The sequence below is a fragment of the Physeter macrocephalus genome, unplaced genomic scaffold, assembly GCF_002837175.3.
Source record: "Physeter macrocephalus isolate SW-GA unplaced genomic scaffold, ASM283717v5 random_617, whole genome shotgun sequence".
NCBI lineage: Eukaryota > Metazoa > Chordata > Mammalia > Artiodactyla > Physeteridae > Physeter > Physeter macrocephalus.
The window spans coordinates 31,205-38,573 of record NW_021145950.1 but is presented as its reverse complement, the minus strand read 5'-3'; positions in this window follow the sequence as shown (position 1 = coordinate 38,573).

The following is a 7,369-nucleotide window of genomic DNA, read 5'->3' as shown; positions in this document are numbered from 1 at the left end:
TCTCCCGTTGCGGAGCACAGGCTCCGGACGCGCAGGCCCAGCGGCCATGGCCCACGGGCCCAGCCGCTCCGCGGCACGTGGGATCCTCCCGGACCGGGGCGCGAACCCGGTTCCCCTGCATCGGCAGGCGGATGCGCAACCACTGCGCCACCAGGGAAGCCCGCCAGGCTGGGGAAGTTTAAAAGAGGGCAGAGTTGACGGTTTGCTGGATTTATAACCACTCACGTGGTATAAACTGGCCACGTTTCATGCCATGTCCTCATGCCCTCCTGTGGCATCCATCGGGCGTGGAGGAAGTTGCTGGCTCTCCGAGTAATGGTGGTGACCCGGGGGAAGTCAGACTTTTCAGAGGAAAGTTCGGCTTCTGCAAAGGTGAAGAAAAGGAGGGATGCGTTGAGAGACAAGGCTTGGGCGTTTGCCCTGACGGGGCAGGAGTTACCATCAAAGGGAGCAGCGGATGGCGTGCCTTGTGGGTCTGAGGGGCAGGATGGGAGCCCCAGAAGGTGGGGCTGGGCGGCGGACCAGGGGCGCTGACGGGGGGATGGTCCTTCGTCACCCAGGTGATGCTACCTCCTCTGGCAGGTGTGGCTGCCCTTCCAAACAACATGCCCTCCCGTCACCTCGCTGGATGCTCCGGCATCCCTGCCAGTGTGTGGAGCAGGTATGGTCACTCTCAGCTCCTGGATGAGGAAATAACCGCAGGGAAGTTTCTGTCACTTGCCGGAAGAGGCTAAGACAGCAAGAACTCAGGTCTTCCTGTTCTGGGGCCTGTGGTGGTGCTGGGAGCTGGTGAGGGCCACAGGCTGCTGTATTCTGAGCACAGGCCTGAGGCTGACTCAGTGGACACAGCGGGAAGCGAGGCCCAGTCGTGGCTCAGGGAGGGACCCCGGTCCCTGGGAGGGCTGCTTGCTGAGTTAGTTTGGTTATTTCAGGTGGTGGAGAGCTGAGACCGAGGCCGGTTGCTGCAGGTGATGGGGCTTTGGTGGAGGCACACCCAGAGGCGGGGTTTTGGGAGAGGTGGCAGACGCTTCCGTAGGCCTCTTGGGGAACGGGAAGGTTGTTCAAGGTTGAGTGTTACCCTAGCGACCAGCTGTTCTCCCCTCAGAAATGGTGACTTCCCCCCATCGTGGTACTTCCGCTCTCTCCCTGCTGCTCTCCTGCTGCTTCCAACTCTCTTCTCTCCGCTGTCTCGTGACTCCTGCTTTCTGCAGGCTCTCTATTTCCTGTTACCATCTACTCCCTGTCGATCCTCTCGATGTGTGTTATATTCAGAAATCCTTAACAGTAAAGACCGAGTTTGAGGATTGGCCTGGGGATGGGGTCACAGTGCCTTCTCAGGCTGCTCTCTAGGTGGCTACTTTGGGGTAAGGCCTGACACCTGGTCCGGTAAGCCGAGGCCAGGGTGGCAGGGCGGGGTGACGCAGAGCAGATGCCGGGGCTGCCCGTGGGCGGGGCAGGCCCTCAGAGCAGCACGCCCCAGACCTTGCACAAGCAAAGCAGAGCCCTGTTCTAGGGGGATCGGAGGAGAACTGGGACACTAGGCAGATTTCCAGAAATTCCAGGATTTCCAGACACGGGGAATGAGAGAAGATTTCATTTCCTCGAACTGAAATATTGGGCAGGGGTGTGGTGTCTGGGGAAACCCCCGAGACCACAGGTGGGTGAAATAGTGGACAGAGTTGGATGAGGTCAAGGAAGATGCTGATAAGTATCAGAGGGTTGGGTCAACAGTCCATAAACCCCTCCTGCCTGGGGTCGGTCCTGATTCTGGACACTAAAGCCGGACTGGGTTCACGAGCTTCAGCAGTGGGAAAGGAGGGCTTGGGCCAGTGATGGACTTACCAAGGCCAAGGGGACAAGCGCAGATGGGCCCACATGCAGGAAACCACGAAAACGCCATGTCTACGTGGAAAAGGGGAGACTTTACATGTAACACGCGCTGTCGGGACCTGCTCTCAAATGAAGAGAATTCAGTTGTAAACTCCTAAGTGCTAGCAAAAGCACCTAATCTGTGAACACTTGTTTTTCTTTTTTTGTGGCCAAACCGTGAGGCTTGCAGGATCTTAGTTCCCTGACCAGGGTTCGCACCTGGACCCCCAGCAGTGAAAGCACTGAGTTCTAACCACTGGATCGCCAGGGAATTCCCAACATATTTTTAAAATTTCATTTATTTTTTATTTTTTTTTAAATTTTTTAATTTTTTTAATTTTTTTGCGGTACGCGGGCCTCTCACTGTCGTGGCCTCTCCCGTTGCGGACACCACGGAAGCCCTATTTTTTATTTTTAAAAGATTTTATTGAAGTGTAGTTGATTTACAATGTTGTGTTAATTTCTTCTGTACAGCAAAGTGATTCAGTTATACACACACACACACACACACATATATGTATATATATACACATTCTTTTTCACATTCTTTCCCATGATGGTTTATCACAGGATATTGAATACAGTTCCCCGTGCTACGCACTAGGACCTTGTTGTTTATCCATTCTGTATATAATACTTTACACCTGCTAATCCCAAACTCCCACTCCATCCCTTCCCCAACACCCTCCCCATTGGCAACCACAAGTCTGTTCTCTATGTCTGTGAGTCTCCTTTTGGTTTGTAGATATGTTGATTTGTACCATATTTTAGATTCCACACATAAGTGATATCATATGGTCTTCTCTTTTTGACTTAGCTTATTATGACAGTCTCTAGGTCCATCCATGTTGCTGCAAATGGCATGATTTCATTCTTTTTGATGGCTGAGTCATATTGTGAACATATTTCTAAGCAGATTCCTACCCAAGGGGTTAAACTAGGTGTCATAGTCAGAAGCACAGGATAGTGGTCTTAGGAGGGGGCGGCAGTGGGTGGTGAGTCCCCTGAGAACGTTCCACAGGGGCTAAAGCGTCGCTGACCCTCTCCTGCTCAGGGGCTGTGAGCATTGGCTTGGGGTGGGGGTAGGGGTTGGACCCGTGGGCTTTGGGGACCCTCCTCACTCTGATGCTGTTTGGCTTCGAGGCCCCGGGTTCTGTCTTTGCCAGGTCTGCCGTTCAAAGGGCCGCCCCGTCTCCTCCTTCCAGGAGCAGGAGGGGCCTTCAAAGCCAGTCCTGTTGACTTCCCAGCTGCCCCACAGGTAAATGGCAACTCATTCAGGATGCACAATTGTCTGAATGAAACATAATTTGAAGCAGATACAAAGTGAATAGGGTATATGTGTATGTTATAGCTCTCTCTCATAAAGCTTCTCAAGCCAAAGTGAACTAAAGTCAGAGCAAATGTGGGACTTCCCTGGTGGTCCAGCGGGTAAGACTCCGCGCTCCCAGTGCAGGGGGCCCAGGTTCGATCTCTGGTCGGGGAATTAGATCCCACATGCTGCAACTAAGAGTCTGCGTGCTGCAACTAAAGATCCTGCATGCTGCAACGAAGATCCCACGTGCCACAACTAAGACCCGGTGCAGCCAAAATAAATGTAATTAATAAATAAATATATAAATATTTAAAAAAAGAAACAGTACATTAAAAAAAAAAAAAGTCAGAGCAAGTGTATTCTTTTAAAGTCCCTTTGAGGGTGATGACCGATGCGGCCCTCTGTCTGGGGTATAAACACCTAATCCACCCCCAGAGAAAAGAAAAGGAAAGGAAAAAGAAAAACAAAGTCCTTTTGTCCTGCATTGGCCCTGCTCTGATTGTCCTGCACTGGGTTAGTTCTGTGTGTCCTGCCTGTTTTTCCTGTTAGACTATGGTTCTCTAAGCAGGATCCATGCCTTTTCATAATGGCTTCACTTTGCATTGTCTACCTCTTCACACAGGTTGTGTCTTCCAGATCCGTGGCACCAGTGGACCCTCATACTTTTTGAGGGAGGTGAGTGGGCATTATCATGACACACTCATTTGGTTGGTGAGGGTTAATCACCACACCTCCGGGGAGGTGAGATGCAAGAGAGGTTTCGAGTACTAGAGTTGAGCTTTGAATCCTGGCTCTGTGGTCTTACTCAGGGTGTTTTATTTTTCCAAGCCTTGTTTTCTTCATCTATGAAAAGATAATATTTACCTCATAAAATTACGGTGAAGCTTGAGATGGTAGTTCTGTATGTAAGACTTTTAGTACAGTACCTACCACATAGCAAAAGCTAATGAATGTTGGGTCTTGGGTCTTGCTCCTGTGTGATCTAATTCATGATTATTTATTGAGCAGTTACTATGTGCTAAGCCTTGTGTAACGTGCTCTGACCTAGTTAATTTTCACGAACCGTAAATATTTTTTTCCTTTCCATTTTATAGGTGAGGAAATGGAGCCCTAGAGAGGTTAAGTTCTTAACTGAGGTCACCCCAGTGTTAAGTGACACAGCCGATATTTAAATCCATGTCTTGCTGACGTTAATGATTGTGCTTGTTGCCATTATGCTAAGTTGCCTCTCCTTAGGGCCTGAGCTGAGTCCTGGATTTAAAAGGAGGCAAGAACGATGCTTAGGATCTGCCCTAGTGACTTGGGCTAACTTTGCCACTCTGGTTTGTGTGTGAGCCACGCAAGACTGCAAAGGAAATATGAGTTATGCCTACAAGAGAGTCAGTGAACAAGCTCCCAAGGCCTTCCTGCCCCGAGATCTGTGGTCATTTCTGCCCTTAGCGAGTAAGCAGACTTCCACTGCCTGGGCTGCATCTGCACGCCTGGGGCTACCCACCTCCTGTGAAGCAAGTCGTCTGTTCCCGGTGTGGTTTCCGCTGCCTCAGCCAGACCCAGGTCCCCTGCACCCAGAAGATGCTCAAGAAATGCCACCTACGAGTGAAAACCTGCGTGATGAAGGCTAAGCCCCATATTTTATGTACATTGTATGTCGTTGTGAAGGGAAGATTTGAAGGGATGCAAAAAAGGATTGTAGACCCTGACCAGAAGGGACTTTTGCAAAAGCATTTTGTTTAGAGGGCTGAAGGGAGCTGCTATTAATAATATTGGCTACTTAGTAGGTATTCTTCCAGATGCCTTCAGCATCTGTCCTTATTAAATCCTCCCAAAGCTGTGATTATAATGACTCTCTTTGAATATAGAGTGTGTTTTAATTACTGGTCATGGTATCAACTGGGATCTGTCCTTCCACCCGCAGCAGGACTCTCTCTCCCTCTCCAGGCCCCTCCTGCTGAGAACTCTGCCCTCTGAAATTACAGCTATTTCCCCCACTGGCAGTCTGAGAGTACAAGGTTCAGAAACTTGCTGTTGCCCAAGATCACATAATGAATTTCACGGCAGAGTCCGGATTGAAATGCACGCCTGTCTAGATTTCCCCACCAGCACTCACTGCCATATACTGTTTAATGAACTGAAACTTAAAGAGAACTGGATTTATTTTTAACCTACTGTTGCCTAGTGCGTCACCCTCGAGGAGTCCTTATGTTCCCTGTCTCCCGCCCAAAGGAAGGCTGTCTTCACCAGGCCAGTCCCTCAGACTGAAGTGGGAGCTTCAAAAGAGCCATAGTTCGGGGTCTTTGGAAGGAGCTTGGGATCAAGGTTATATCTGATACAGAGTCAGCTCGCTACCCTGAAAACATTTGAATCGATAGTTTGCAAACATATTTCTGGCCACAAGCAAACAGGAGGAGAGTTGGGAAATTAAATTGGCACAGAAGCAAGTCAGATTTTGGGAACATGTAATTTTTAGGAGTCCGAACTTTGGGGTGGAAATATTTAAAGAGTTGAGTGGACTTACTTTCAATTTCAGTGAGACATTTGACAGTACGTGAGCCAAACCCGAATTGGATTATTAATCCTGTATTCTCAACGTGTGGCTTTGTTTTTGCATGCGTCCTTAGCGTGGAATAGACGTACAAAGAGCGCTTGTTGAATTGATGAAAAATGTAGCCTTGCCTGCTTAATTTTCTATTCTGCTAAAATATATATAACATAAAATGTACCATTTCAACCATTTTTAAGTATACAGTTCAGTGGTACTAAGTACATTTACTTTGTTGTGCAATCGTCACTACCATCCATCTCCAAAACTTTTTCGGCTTCCCAAACTGAACCTCTGTCCCCGTTAAACACTAACTCCCCATTCCTCTATCCTCCCAGCCCCTGGCAACCACCCTTCTACTTTCTGTCTCTATGGATTTGATTACCTCTAGGGTCCTCATATTGGTGGAATAATGTAGTGTTTGTCCTTTTGTGATGGCTTATTTCACTGAGCATAATGTCCTTACGGTTCATCCATGGTGTAGTGCGCGTCAGAATTTCCTTCCTTTTTTCAGGCTGAATCATATTCCACTGTATGAATACATCCTATTTGGTCTATTGATTCATCAGTGGATGGACACTCAGGTAGTTTCCACTTTCTGGCTACTGTGAATAGTTTGGCTATCATCACTTCCAGCTTATGGATCAGGCCCCTGTCATTTCTTCGTTTTTCTTTGTTTGTTCTGTTTTTTGGATGCACCACGCGGCCTCTGGGATTCTAGTTCCCCAACCAGGGATTGAACCCAGGCCCTCGGCAGTGAGAACGATGAGTCCTAACCACTGGACCACCAGGGAATTCCTAGGCTCCTGTTGTTTCTGTTCGAGCCCCTGCTTTCAGTTTTGTCTGCTTGTTTTCCTGTGCTGTGTCATCTTTAGCACTGAGGGTTCGTATGCTTTCCAGTCTCCCAGCAGAGCACTTTGGGGTCCCCTTTTCAATATTGTATTGTGAAGCCAAACAAAAAATGATTGGAAAGATGTTTCTGACAATAAACTTGTGGCAAAGCTACTTTGCTTCCTACTTTGAATCTTGCTATGAAATCGCCCACTTTTAATTCCATTTCAGCTCACGTCAAGCCGTTGTGTTTCTGTTTACTCGCCGATGTGTGGTTTGGAGGGGAATGATCCGCCTGGGCACGATGCTGGGCTCCTGGCGCTGCCGTGCCTTTGTGACATCCTGCACATGTTTGCTTGAGACGGGCAGCTGCCCTGCCACATCGCTCTGTCACTTCCTTCCCTGGATTTCAAATTGAGCTTCTAAAGCCCAGAGCAGCCACATGGTTGAGGTCATAAAAAAAAAAAAAAAAAAAAAAAAAAAAGATCAGCACTTAAAGAATAGCTCAGTTCTATTTAACTAAAAAGGTTGGCTTTATTCAGGTCTCAACCATAATGCCCCCTGAACCCTTCCATCTGGGTATCTTTCTGCGTTCGGTTTTCCGAGCCCCACGTGCTCAGTTTGGGGGCTGGGGTGGGGGGAGGGGTGGCCCTGCCTTGTGCTTCATCACAGTAAAGTTATTCTGGGTCCCAAAAAGCCTTATAGGGCTTCCCTGGTGGCCCAGTGGTTGCGAGTCCGCCTGCCGATGCAGGGGACGCGGGTTCGTGCCCCGGTCCGGGAGGATCCCACGTGCCGCGGAGCGGCTGGGCCCGTGAGCC